Genomic DNA, 13,486 nt, shown 5'->3' on the forward strand with positions numbered 1-13,486 from the left:
ATATAGAAGCGCTCTGATCCGTGGTCATTTAGTGACTCAAAAATGCATAAGTTATTGGAATAAATTAATTAGTGAAGCCAAAATAGACCTATTTTAGGGAATAAACTGTGAAATAGCAAAATCAAATAATAAATTGATGGGAGAATCGCTACATGAATGGACATTAAGTTAAAGTTCAATAGTGAGTAAGACCTTATAATGAATGAGTCAGTAAAAAAAAAATCATATGGATATGATGTGCGTGAACATCATGCAGGTAATGACAACATCTGTTAAGATGCCTTACCCAATAAATGTGATCGTGATGAACATGGTAACGGTTATTTTACAATTAGGTAGATGATGATCTAGTGCAAAAGTCTGAGGTCAAGTGTGGTAATGTGCAATCGATCTGTCTAAATATTTATCCATTCAGAGGTCTAATACATGAATGTAAGAGTATACATAATAAAGAAGCTGGTTATGCTCTGAAAGAGCAGACCAGCGACCATATACATATAAGTGTTGGTTTTTTTTTTTTTTTTATATATATATTTTTTTATTTATTATCCGGTTAAGGAACTGTGTGAGTGACCTCGCACAAGTAAAGAGTGTGAATAGACATCTCTATACGTTAAAAAGACATAATAGTCGCGAGGGCAAATGTAAATAAGAATACAAGCAAGTATGGATATGATCCTGCATGAAAGTCCGGTGTCAATCATCGATATTAAAAATAAAAATAAAAAGATTATTATACCGAACCGGACAATCAATTGGATCTTATAAGGAACGGGGCTAGCACATGAATAGAAAAGAAATTCAAACAGATAAATAAACAAGTGCGCAAAAAGCCCGAGAACCTGTGCAATGGTGTGGCACCTGGTTATATATGACAAGGGACAAGGGTCGACATAAGTCAAACTGTCTATAATGGTACCTCATCAGCCATACAATGAAACCAGTATAGCGTACTGCTCCTAAAACCCAGGGGAAAAATAAAGAAAAAGGAAACAAAGATTAAAGAGGTATAAAAACGCAAAATTGCGAATAGGTATATCTAAAATAGGTTTTTATATAGTATAAGTATAATGAGGGACGAATACAATACCCATATGAATATGGGATGTGTAACATAGATTGTATAGAAATGTGTATGCTTCATAATGAAGCGCTAATTGAACCTAGGGGTGGGGGGGGGGGATATATTATGAGAGGTAGATGAAAAATGATGCAGGATGCACTAATAATATTGGTGAAGGTGAAGCTGTGTAATGTGTCTCCAATTACAGTAGAAGAAGACTTGTATATGTTATCACCTCCAGATATGGCATCAATCCAACCGCTAATGCCTGATTAAAAATAATGTTTAATGCATAACCTGCATGTTCACCCGACAAAAAACCCCCCCCTCCCAAAACCCCCGTAGAGCCCTCGTACCCTGTATATTAACAGGCCACACGAGAACCCATATATTAATTTATGGTGTCTTGATAAAAATTATTACCAAGAGCCATATGGTGACCCGCCTGTTCGTGAATGAGATATGCAAAGTATGGACAGTGCAAAGGTGAGCAAAATTGCATAATTATGTAAATATGAATGTAGTCTCAAACTTAAATTGGGGGAGTTACACTGAAACCCGTATGGTAGCCCACCTGCCGAAATAAACAGCAGGTGAGCAGCAAGTGGGTAATGTAAATGAGTTTACCATTAACAACTTGGGTGTAAACCATAGGAACAAGTAATAGAGCCTCAACAAATCAAAAAAGACACTTTGTGTTCCCACAAGATGACAAGTATAATATTGGGTGTGGGAACATGGTTATGTACGTGTGATGATAAATACATTAGAAAAAGAGGACAAAAACAGTGAGTATGCCAAGCAGAGGGGAGGGGGGGGGAGAGAGATGTTACTCTCAATCATGGAAATGGGAAACATCCCAATCAAAGTTGAGGCCCCAAGGCTGTCTAGAATTGAGGTGAAATATCCAATATACCTCCCGTTTACAAAGAAGTTTGAATCTGTCCCCCCCTCTAACCGGACACACAATCCTCTCAATACCCTGTATGGACAGGCTGGAAATGTTTTTGTCATGTACGTTGTTCCAGTGCCTGGCTACATTGGTATTGTGATTTTTGTCAATGTCGTACAGATGGTCACTGAGTCTGTCACGTAGTCTTCTAATGGTCCTACCAACATATTGAACATTGCAGATGTTGCAAGTAATTACATAAACCACAAACTTAGTGTTGCAGTTTATGTATTGCTTAATGTAAAAATTTCTGCCACTGGAGCATGACCGTATAGCTTTACCAGCTCCTATTAGGGGGCAGTATCTGCACCCATTGGTGCCGCACTTGAAGGTGCCCACAAAGTCCAACCAAGTTGAAGAAGTGGGTTTGGACTCAAAGAGACTAGGTGAGAGAACCCCCCCCAATGTGGGGGCTCGACGACTGACCGTCTTAATACCCTTCGACAGAATGGATGTGTAAGACGCATCACTATACAGTACAGGCAAATATTTGATAATGATCTGCTTAATTTTGTAAAATTCCATACTGTAAGAGGTAGAAAAGATCGGAGCTGGCTCATTGTTCATGGAGTTGGGAGATCTAGATCTAGATCTCCTGTTGTCCAAAAGTGAGTCTCTTGGAATGGCATTAACCCTACGAAGGGCATTGTTGACCACAGTGGCAGAGTATCCCCTGTCTTTAAACCTATGAGCCATTTCAAGAGCTTCACTCGTAAAATCCACAGGTGAGGTGCAAAGTCTTTTCAGGCGAAGGAACTGCCCATAGGGGATACTATTAATAGTATGCGGAGGGTGAGATGAGTCGGCTCGTAGCAGAGCATTACCTGCAGTACTCTTTCTGAATAAACTTGTGGAAATAATACCATCAGCCCCAGTGAGTTTTAGATCTAAGAATTCAATGGTAGTAAGTTGTAGGTTACCTGTAAACCGAAGATTGAGCTCATTGTTATTGAGATAAACTAGCCACTCATCTAGATCTGCAGACTCGTCGGAAATGACGAGGAGCAGATCGTCGATGTAGCGACAGTAGATGACTGTATCTGAACGACGGGGGCTGGTACCCCCAAAGATGCGGGACTTTTCCCACCATCCCATGTACAAATTGGCCAGGGAAGGTGAGAACTTAGCCCCCATGGAAGCCCCGCACCTCTGGAGGTAGAAGACCCCGTCGAACATAAAGAAATTGTGCGTTAACAAATATTTAAGAGCCAAAACAATGAACTCCTGTAAGACTAATGAATAGTGACCCGACTCTTTCAAAAAGTGAGATACTGCCTGTAAACCTAGATCATGTGGGATGCTAGAGTAGAGACTGCATACATCGTAGCTCATCCATCTGTAACCATGTTGCCATGGAACCCCCGACAATTTGCACAAAAGATGTTTGGTGTCTCTTAGGTAACCAGGAAGAACAGACACAAGTGGCTGCAGCCGGCCATCCACCCACTCACCGAGGCGCTCGTTGAGCGACCCGATGCCTGCCACAATCGGTCTACCAGTTAAGGGAACTAGTCCCTTGTGGATTTTTGGCAGATGGTGGAAGACCGGCATTATGGGATATGCTGGGATAAACATTTTACTATCAGCTTCAGAAAAAATGCCTGCGGCTACCCCCCTGTCTAGAAGAGAAACCAAGTCTTTTGTAAACTCCATAGTGGGATTACTTTTGAGACATGTGTAAGTGGATGTGTCAGATAATTGTCGGATGGCTTCTGATCTATAAAGGCAAGAGTCCATGACAACCACCGCCCCCCCCTTATCCGCATTTCGGATCACTACATCCTTATCAGAGCTCAAGGACATCAAAGCCTTTTTCTCGAGCTGTGTTAAGTTGGAGGAGTGTGGGACATTAAGGCAGCTGTGAGCCAGATGAGTCAGGTCTCTCTCCACTAACTTCTGATATAGATCGAGTTCACTGCCCCTGGACCCTAGTGGATAGAATCGAGATTGTAATTTGAAAGGTATAGAAATCAAATCATCCACAGGATCCACGGGGCAGGGGTCCGATTCAATGAGTAAATCAGTTAGGTCTTGAAGACCACAAACATCCTTAAACAGAATAGGAGAAGAGACCAACTCACCCAGCTCCAAGCTGCTTCCTGATGAACTGACTTCGTCTATAGGTGGCTTGAAAAAATGTTTCTTAAGGGTTAATTTTCTTGCAAATCTATTAACGTCCAATATGGTACCAAACAAGTTAAAATGGTTGGACGGACAAAAGTTCAAGCCTTTCGATAGTAGATGGAGTTCATCTGGGTTTAAGTCTCTTTTAGAGATGTTGATAACGTTGTTGGTTATTTCCTTCTGTTTCCCCGTAAAGCGTATGGGGTGCGTGTAGCCTTTGGATCTCTTGCCTCCCCTTCTTGTCTTTTTATGATGGGTTTTCGCTTCTTTGTGTCCTTGGTTCCGTGAGGGTGTCCATTGGGTTGTATATCATCGTCCGACAACGGACTTGGTGTTAGTGCGGGACGGTCCGGAGATGATTCGGATCCGGATGTAACCAAAGTGTCATATGCGACATCGTGCTCGATGTCGGAAAAGCTCACCTTCTTTGCTCTATTCTTGCGAGGGCGTCTGGACTGAAAAGGAACATGCGTGCGTATATAAACTTTATTGCTCTCGTAGTCGGCACGGTCTCTCAGTTGCTTGCCCCTTTTTGTGTCGATGACGAATTTCTCAAGTTTATCCAATCTTTTATTTAATTTGCTGTCCAAATCGGCAAAATCTGGATGTGTTTGCAGCATGGTAAGATCTTTTTGAACCGCTGACATTTCGGTTTGCAATGAGCTAACTTGCTCAAGATTGGATTTGATGAGAATGCTCATTAAGGCAAAAGAGCAGGTGTTAAGGGTATCCGTCCACTCTTGTTGTAATGTCTCATTGGATAATATGGTGGTGGGGAATTTTTTAAAATTCGTAGTCCCCGGGGGATTTGCTGCATCGTGATGTAGTTGGAAAGGAAGTGAGTGTCCCAATACAGCTTAATTTCTTTTGCCATAGATTGTTCCAATAGTCGGAACATGGCCAAAAGTGAAGCCCCATTATCCTGGCTGGGTGCCGAGGCAGTGTAGGTTCCCAATCGGAACGGGTTCTCGGCCGAGGGTTGAAGGGTTCTGCTAAAAACCGAATCTGTGGCTGCATTTGAAGGTGCACTGTGTTCCATGAAGAGACTGGTGGTTCCAAAGTGTCAACACTAGGTTCCCGTTGACAGAGGCTTCCGAGCTGGTGAACAAGGATGCACAATCCAGAGTAGACACACAGACAGAATTCTCACCGCTCCAGGTGAGCCTCGTGATGATCAGGGGTTGTTGAACCACCAGGGTGCTGGCAATGCGGTAATAGCAAAAAAACAAAAGAACAAAAGCTGGACAGCCGCACTCCAAAATTTTCTTTAAAAGAGATGTCTTTATTTTCAACTGTGCATACAGTCACTGCAAGCCCACAAAAATCAGTATGGCCAACGTTTCGCACTGGCGTCAGTGCTTAGTCATGGCTAGCAAGGTTCACACTACAAATGAAATATATACACAAAACATACAATCATGTGATGAAAAGCCCTGCCCACAGCAGGGAGGAATCAATTAAGTTAATCAAGCAGTAAATCAAACGGCACTTTAAACAGCTGAAATATGGGTTAAACCTCCCTCAAGTGTGTCCCTTTGTAAAAAAGGGAGAAAGCGTAAAAAACACATATTGATTTGTGAAAAACCTGTGTATAAATGAAAATCAAAATGAAATGACAATGAAGATGATATAGTGTATAGTGATGCGTCTTACACATCCATTCTGTCGAAGGGTATTAAGACGGTCAGTCGTCGAGCCCCCACATTGGGGGGGGTTCTCTCACCTAGTCTCTTTGAGTCCAAACCCACTTCTTCAACTTGGTTGGACTTTGTGGGCACCTTCAAGTGCGGCACCAATGGGTGCAGATACTGCCCCCTAATAGGAGCTGGTAAAGCTATACGGTCATGCTCCAGTGGCAGAAATTTTTACATTAAGCAATACATAAACTGCAACACTAAGTTTGTGGTTTATGTAATTACTTGCAACATCTGCAATGTTCAATATGTTGGTAGGACCATTAGAAGACTACGTGACAGACTCAGTGACCATCTGTACGACATTGACAAAAATCACAATACCAATGTAGCCAGGCACTGGAACAACGTACATGACAAAAACATTTCCAGCCTGTCCATACAGGGTATTGAGAGGATTGTGTGTCCGGTTAGAGGGGGGGACAGATTCAAACTTCTTTGTAAACGGGAGGTATATTGGATATTTCACCTCAATTCTAGACAGCCTTGGGGCCTCAACTTTGATTGGGATGTTTCCCATTTCCATGATTGAGAGTAACATCTCTCTCCCCCCCCCCTCCCCTCTGCTTGGCATACTCACTGTTTTTGTCCTCTTTTTCTAATGTATTTATCATCACACGTACATAACCATGTTCCCACACCCAATATTATACTTGTCATCTTGTGGGAACACAAAGTGTCTTTTTTGATTTGTTGAGGCTCTATTACTTGTTCCTATGGTTTACACCCAAGTTGTTAATGGTAAACTCATTTACATTACCCACTTGCTGCTCACCTGCTGTTTATTTCGGCAGGTGGGCTACCATACGGGTTTCAGTGTAACTCCCCCAATTTAAGTTTGAGACTACATTCATATTTACATAATTATGCAATTTTGCTCACCTTTGCACTGTCCATACTTTGCATATCTCATTCACGAACAGGCGGGTCACCATATGGCTCTTGGTAATAATTTTTATCAAGACACCATAAATTAATATATGGGTTCTCGTGTGGCCTGTTAATATACAGGGTACGAGGGCTCTACGGGGGTTTTGGGAGGGGGGGGTTTTTTGTCGGGTGAACATGCAGGTTATGCATTAAACATTATTTTTAATCAGGCATTAGCGGTTGGATTGATGCCATATCTGGAGGTGATAACATATACAAGTCTTCTTCTACTGTAATTGGAGACACATTACACAGCTTCACCTTCACCAATATTATTAGTGCATCCTGCATCATTTTTCATCTACCTCTCATAATATATCCCCCCCCCCACCCCTAGGTTCAATTAGCGCTTCATTATGAAGCATACACATTTCTATACAATCTATGTTACACATCCCATATTCATATGGGTATTGTATTCGTCCCTCATTATACTTATACTATATAAAAACCTATTTTAGATATACCTATTCGCAATTTTGCGTTTTTATACCTCTTTAATCTTTGTTTCCTTTTTCTTTATTTTTCCCCTGGGTTTTAGGAGCAGTACGCTATACTGGTTTCATTGTATGGCTGATGAGGTACCATTATAGACAGTTTGACTTATGTCGACCCTTGTCCCTTGTCATATATAACCAGGTGCCACACCATTGCACAGGTTCTCGGGCTTTTTGCGCACTTGTTTATTTATCTGTTTGAATTTCTTTTCTATTCATGTGCTAGCCCCGTTCCTTATAAGATCCAATTGATTGTCCGGTTCGGTATAATAATCTTTTTATTTTTATTTTTAATATCGATGATTGACACCGGACTTTCATGCAGGATCATATCCATACTTGCTTGTATTCTTATTTACATTTGCCCTCGCGACTATTATGTCTTTTTAACGTATAGAGATGTCTATTCACACTCTTTACTTGTGCGAGGTCACTCACACAGTTCCTTAACCGGATAATAAATAAAAAAATATATATATAAAACAAAAAAAAAAAAACCAACACTTATATGTATATGGTCGCTGGTCTGCTCTTTCAGAGCATAACCAGCTTCTTTATTATGTATACTCTTACATTCATGTATTAGACCTCTGAATGGATAAATATTTAGACAGATCGATTGCACATTACCACACTTGACCTCAGACTTTTGCACTAGATCATCATCTACCTAATTGTAAAATAACCGTTACCATGTTCATCACGATCACATTTATTGGGTAAGGCATCTTAACAGATGTTGTCATTACCTGCATGATGTTCACGCACATCATATCCATATGATTTTTTTTTTACTGACTCATTCATTATAAGGTCTTACTCACTATTGAACTTTAACTTAATGTCCATTCATGTAGCGATTCTCCCATCAATTTATTATTTGATTTTGCTATTTCACAGTTTATTCCCTAAAATAGGTCTATTTTGGCTTCACTAATTAATTTATTCCAATAACTTATGCATTTTTGAGTCACTAAATGACCACGGATCAGAGCGCTTCTATATATATATATATATATATATATATATATATATATGTACATGTATACACATAATAGAGAATTTTTTTTTTATTATAATTATTTCTTATTTTTTAAGTGAGACTATACCTATACATATATGTTGTGGTCTGATTTTGAGAAACTTTATAAGTAATTTTATGGGTATTTCTATTTTTATATATTTGTTTATCTTCATTGTCATTTCATTTTGATTTTCATTTATACACAGGTTTTTCACAAATCAATATGTGTTTTTTACGCTTTCTCCCTTTTTTACAAAGGGACACACTTGAGGGAGGTTTAACCCATATTTCAGCTGTTTAAAGTGCCGTTTGATTTACTGCTTGATTAACTTAATTGATTCCTCCCTGCTGTAGGCAGGGCTTTTCATCACATGATTGTATGTTTTGTGTATATATTTCATTTGTAGTGTGAACCTTGCTAGCCATGACTAAGCACTGACGCCAGTGCGAAACGTTGGCCATACTGATTTTTGTGGGCTTGCAGTGACTGTATGCACAGTTGAAAATAAAGACATCTCTTTTAAAGAAAATTTTGGAGTGCGGCTGTCCAGCTTTTGTTCTTTTGTTTTTTTGCTATTACCGCATTGCCAGCACCCTGGTGGTTCAACAACCCCTGATCATCACGAGGCTCACCTGGAGCGGTGAGAATTCTGTCTGTATGATGAAAAGAACACCTTGCCTACTGTGAAGCATGGCGGGGGCTCAATCATGCTTTGGGGCTGTTTTGCTTCAGCAGGTACAGGGAAGCTTCAGCGTGTGCAAGGTACCATGAATTCTCTTCAGTACCAGGAGATAGTGGATAACAATGTGATGCAGTCCGTCACAAACCTGAGGCTTGGGAGACGTTGTACCTTTCAACAGGACAATGATCCCAAGCATACCTCCAAGTCCACTAGAGCATGGTTGCAGATTAAAGGCTGGAACATTTTGGAGTGGCCATCGCAGTCACCAGACTTAAATCCGATTGAGAACCTCTGGTGGGACTTAAAGAAAGCAGTTGCAGTGCACAAGCCTAAGAATGTGACTGAACTGGAGGCTTTTGCCCATGACGAATGGGCGAAGATACCCGTAGATCGCTGCAAGACACTTGTGTCAAGCTATGCTTCAAGTTTAAAAGCTGTTTTAACTGTAAAAGGATGTTGTACTAAGTACTAAGATTGAATGTCAACTGGGGGTTGAATAAAACTGATAATGATGTGAGCACAGAAAAGACATTTGTGGTTATTTCATTATAAATGTTATGTTATATTTGTCTGACCTACACGTGCCTCTTTGATTTAATTGTAAGCAGGATGACAGGATGATCAAAATCAATGTCAAACTTGGCAAAACAATCAATTTCAGTGGGGGTTGAATAATTTTGAATACAACTGTATATATATATATTTTCCACAGTTTAGGCCGATAAGTATTCTTCTACATATTTTTTGCTAAAAAAAAAAAATAGGATTTTTAAAACAGCTTATCTGTAAAATCCTTTTCTTGGAGTACACCACGAGACACAGAGCCTTAGTCATTACAGAATGTGTACATAATATGTCCCTCCAAGGACATTAAATAAATTCTCCACGTTCATAGATGTGCAAATATTTGTCCGTAAGCTTAGTATTCAAAGACATTTTTTGGTCCCACCTTTTAACCCTGTTTCTACTGTGTCCAAGCCATTGGATACACATGTTCATAGTGGGTTGGCTAATCCCTCTCTCTTTAACCCTTCAGGGAATATGGCTCCGGCCATTAATGTTTTTCGCAGTCTTGTCCTACAGGATTTAGACGTGTTGCCCAACAAAAGGATACATGTCGATCCTAGAGTCAAGACTGGCTTAAAACAATTATGCGAACAGAAAGACCTAATCATTCGTCCGGCCGACAAGGGGGGAGCCATTGTCGTGCTGGACAAAATAGATTACGTCAAAGAAATGGATAGGATTTTGGGTGATGAGGAAACTTACACCCCCATTTATACTGATCCTACATCCCAATTTAAAAAGGCTTTAGTCGAATTGGTTGATGAGGGTTTTGCTTTAGGGATCCTGGACAAGAAGGTGAGGAGTTTCCTCGTACCTGTTGCACCGAGGATTCCAGCAATTTATTATCTCCCTAAGGTGCACAAAGACCCAGTCAATCCCCCTGGCCGTCCCATCGTCAGTGGGATTGACTCGGTCATGGCTAGGATTGGCAAATATGTCGATTCTTACCTCCAGCCGTTGGTCAGACTCATACCCTCCTATTTGAAGGATACAGGGGATACCATCAGGTTGCTAGAGTCTGTTGACTTCCAGGAGGGTATGATTCTGGCCACTGCTGACGTGGCGGCATTATACACTTGTATTCCCCATGAGCTGGGTTTTGAAGCAGTAGAACATTATCTTTCTCAGAGTGCTACCCTCTCCCTCATTCAGCGCAATTTTATTATGCAGTTACTGAGGTTTTCAGCCCAGCATAATTATTTTTGGTTTCAGAATACTTTTTATTTACAGACTAAGGGGGTTGCCATGGGGGCTAAGTTTGCCCCCAGCTTGGCCAACCTCTTCATGGCCAAATGGGAGGAGGATGTCGTCTATGCTCTTAAGAGGCCGGAATTGGTTCTTTGGGCTAGATATATAGACGACATCCTCCTCCTATGGAAAGGCGACCAGGACTCCTTCAGTGAATTCATGTCAACACTTAACTCAAATGATAGAGGTATACAACTTAGCCACAAGGCCAGTACAATCTCTATACATTTTCTAGACCTTGAGATTAAAGTGGTGAATCATCGGCTCGAGTTTTCCACATACTTCACCATCCCCAGTGGCTCAAATCTGTGCCACGTAGCCAATTTCTCCGCTTGAGGCGCAACTGCACCAAAGTTGAGGAATTCATCACCCAAGCGGGCACCTTGAAAGAAAGATTTATTGAGAAGGGCTATAGTGCCAGGGAATTGTACGCCGAAATCGATCGGATTGGTATAATCGATCGGAGCTCATTACTCAAAGTGCGTCCTAAAAAAAGCTAGGGATGAGAAGTTTAGGTGGTCTTTCTTTACCACCTATTCCGCTCAATCCATGCAGATGAAAGAAATTGTTAAGAAGCACTGGGGTGTTCTCCGAAATGACAAAGTTCTAGGACCAGCTTTACCCGAGCACGCTAGAGTTATTTTCAGAGGGGCTCGATCGGTACAGGGTCAGATTGCACCTAACATCATTGATCCCCCCAAAAAAGTATCCTTCTTCCAAGATTGTAAGGGATATTTTCCTTGTCGGAAGTGTAACGTGTGTCTGCATAACATCAGTTGCAGACGTAAGAGTCTAACTTTTTAATCCACGGTTACTTCACGAGTATACAATATGGGCAGGTTCACTACGTGCGCGACAAAATATGTCATATATCTTCTAACTTGTCCGTGCAAAAAACAATATATTGGCCGTACTATCAGGACATTTACCATCCGTGTTAACAAACACATAGCCAACATTAAATTGGGTAAAACCAATCATAGTGTCCCCCGTCATTATTTACAACATCATGATCGAGATCCTAAGGGGACTAAATTTTTGGCAATCGACCAATTTGTTCCACATTGGAGAGGTGAGTCACGCATATGTGGAGTGTCTCGCCTCAAAACATATTGGATTCATGAGCTACGTACCTACCAGCCTTTCGGCATGAATGTAGAGTGGGACATCAATTCATTTATTAATTTAGCCTAATCTCTAGATCCAGTAAGTTTGTCCATTGTATCTTTTCAAGAGTATTCATGCATGAACTAGAGTGTTAGGCTTTAAATGTTCCATTATGGTTTATGCTCATGGATGCCACTCATATTGTTGGCTATGTGATATTCAAACATTCCTACCATTCTGCATGTTTTTTACTCCTGGTCTATAGATTTTCATTTTCTCCACTAGATGGCACATCCTCGACCTTACAGTTTCATCTGTGTAAGGTGAGATGTGCCGTCTCGCTTTCAGGTTGTCCTCGCGGCACCTCCCCCTCCCCATGTCACATGACATCAACGTCTGGCCTTTTGGGTGACTCCACGCACCGTCGTTGTGTGTGGCTCTGGGAGTGGTGTACGGTGCGCTCCAACGTGCGCTCTAAGCGACGTCTATGGCGCACGTCCGTGCGCCATGATGTCGTACGGCCCGCGCGTCATCGCGTCGTACAGACGACGTGATTGGTTGTGCTGGGAGTCCGCCCCCTGTCAGATACTCCGCTCCTGTTTACTATCTTGGAGCGGAGATCGGGCTCCGCGATGCTGGGCCCCAGTGCTGATTTGGCTATCGGGCGATGGTGTTTAAGCCTGACATGCCTCCACACTGGCCACCTTGTTGGTCTTTACACTTTCATTTACAGGTTGACATATATATCCGCCCATAGGGCGGTACCTGTTGTCCATTTTTTACTTCCCCATAACGATGACCTCATGACCTCATCCCTCTTTGAGGGGCGGAGTCTATATGAGTGTGGGGAACACTGTGTTATTGGTTAAGCTTGCCTGGTTTGGGGGAGGTAACGTTACATGTGTGGTTATCACCGCGTTCCTGTTCCTCCCACCTCTCTTTGGTTGTATTCCTTCAACACCTCAATTAGTGTAATTAGGGTTTCTCCTGTGCTAATGGGAGTGCCTTTCTGTGGTGTCACATTATTGGTCCATTGTAGGAGGCTGCGAGTCCAGCAGGTCATGTGCTGGCTCTCCTCCAATCATGTGTCCTGATTGGTTGATTGGTCTGATTGGTCCTTTTTGTGTGCAGTCATTTATGTTTTATATTTATATATGTGCAATATGGGGGAACAGGTTGATGCCCCAGTTGAAGTCCCTCTAGGACGAAACGCGTAGGACTTGGTTTTTACCATTTCCCATATTGCCCCTTTTTATATTCTGTGATCACTTTTTATATGTATTTTGGTTTTATTCAATAAAACCTATATTTTTTGACCCGCACCATTTGGGTTGCATTTTCTTTCTCTCCCCCACATGCTGTTTGGAGTCTCCGTTTCTATGTCATCCTACCCCTAAGGGGTTAATTTCCATCGCTCCACATCCATTTGAGAGCAGTTTGGACATCTGTCTGGGATACCGTGAATCCGTGGCCCTCCACCGAAGTTCCATCTTCATTCCAGTCTGAGGAAGCCTAGCTGATTGCCCCGGGAATGTCCATGCCTTTGTGATCTGCTGTCGCTGGCACGCAGATCCACACCGTCTGGTAAGCGTATTTC

Source organism: Rana temporaria, chromosome 2 (assembly GCF_905171775.1).
Source record: "Rana temporaria chromosome 2, aRanTem1.1, whole genome shotgun sequence".
In the NCBI taxonomy this organism is placed as follows: domain Eukaryota; kingdom Metazoa; phylum Chordata; class Amphibia; order Anura; family Ranidae; genus Rana; species Rana temporaria.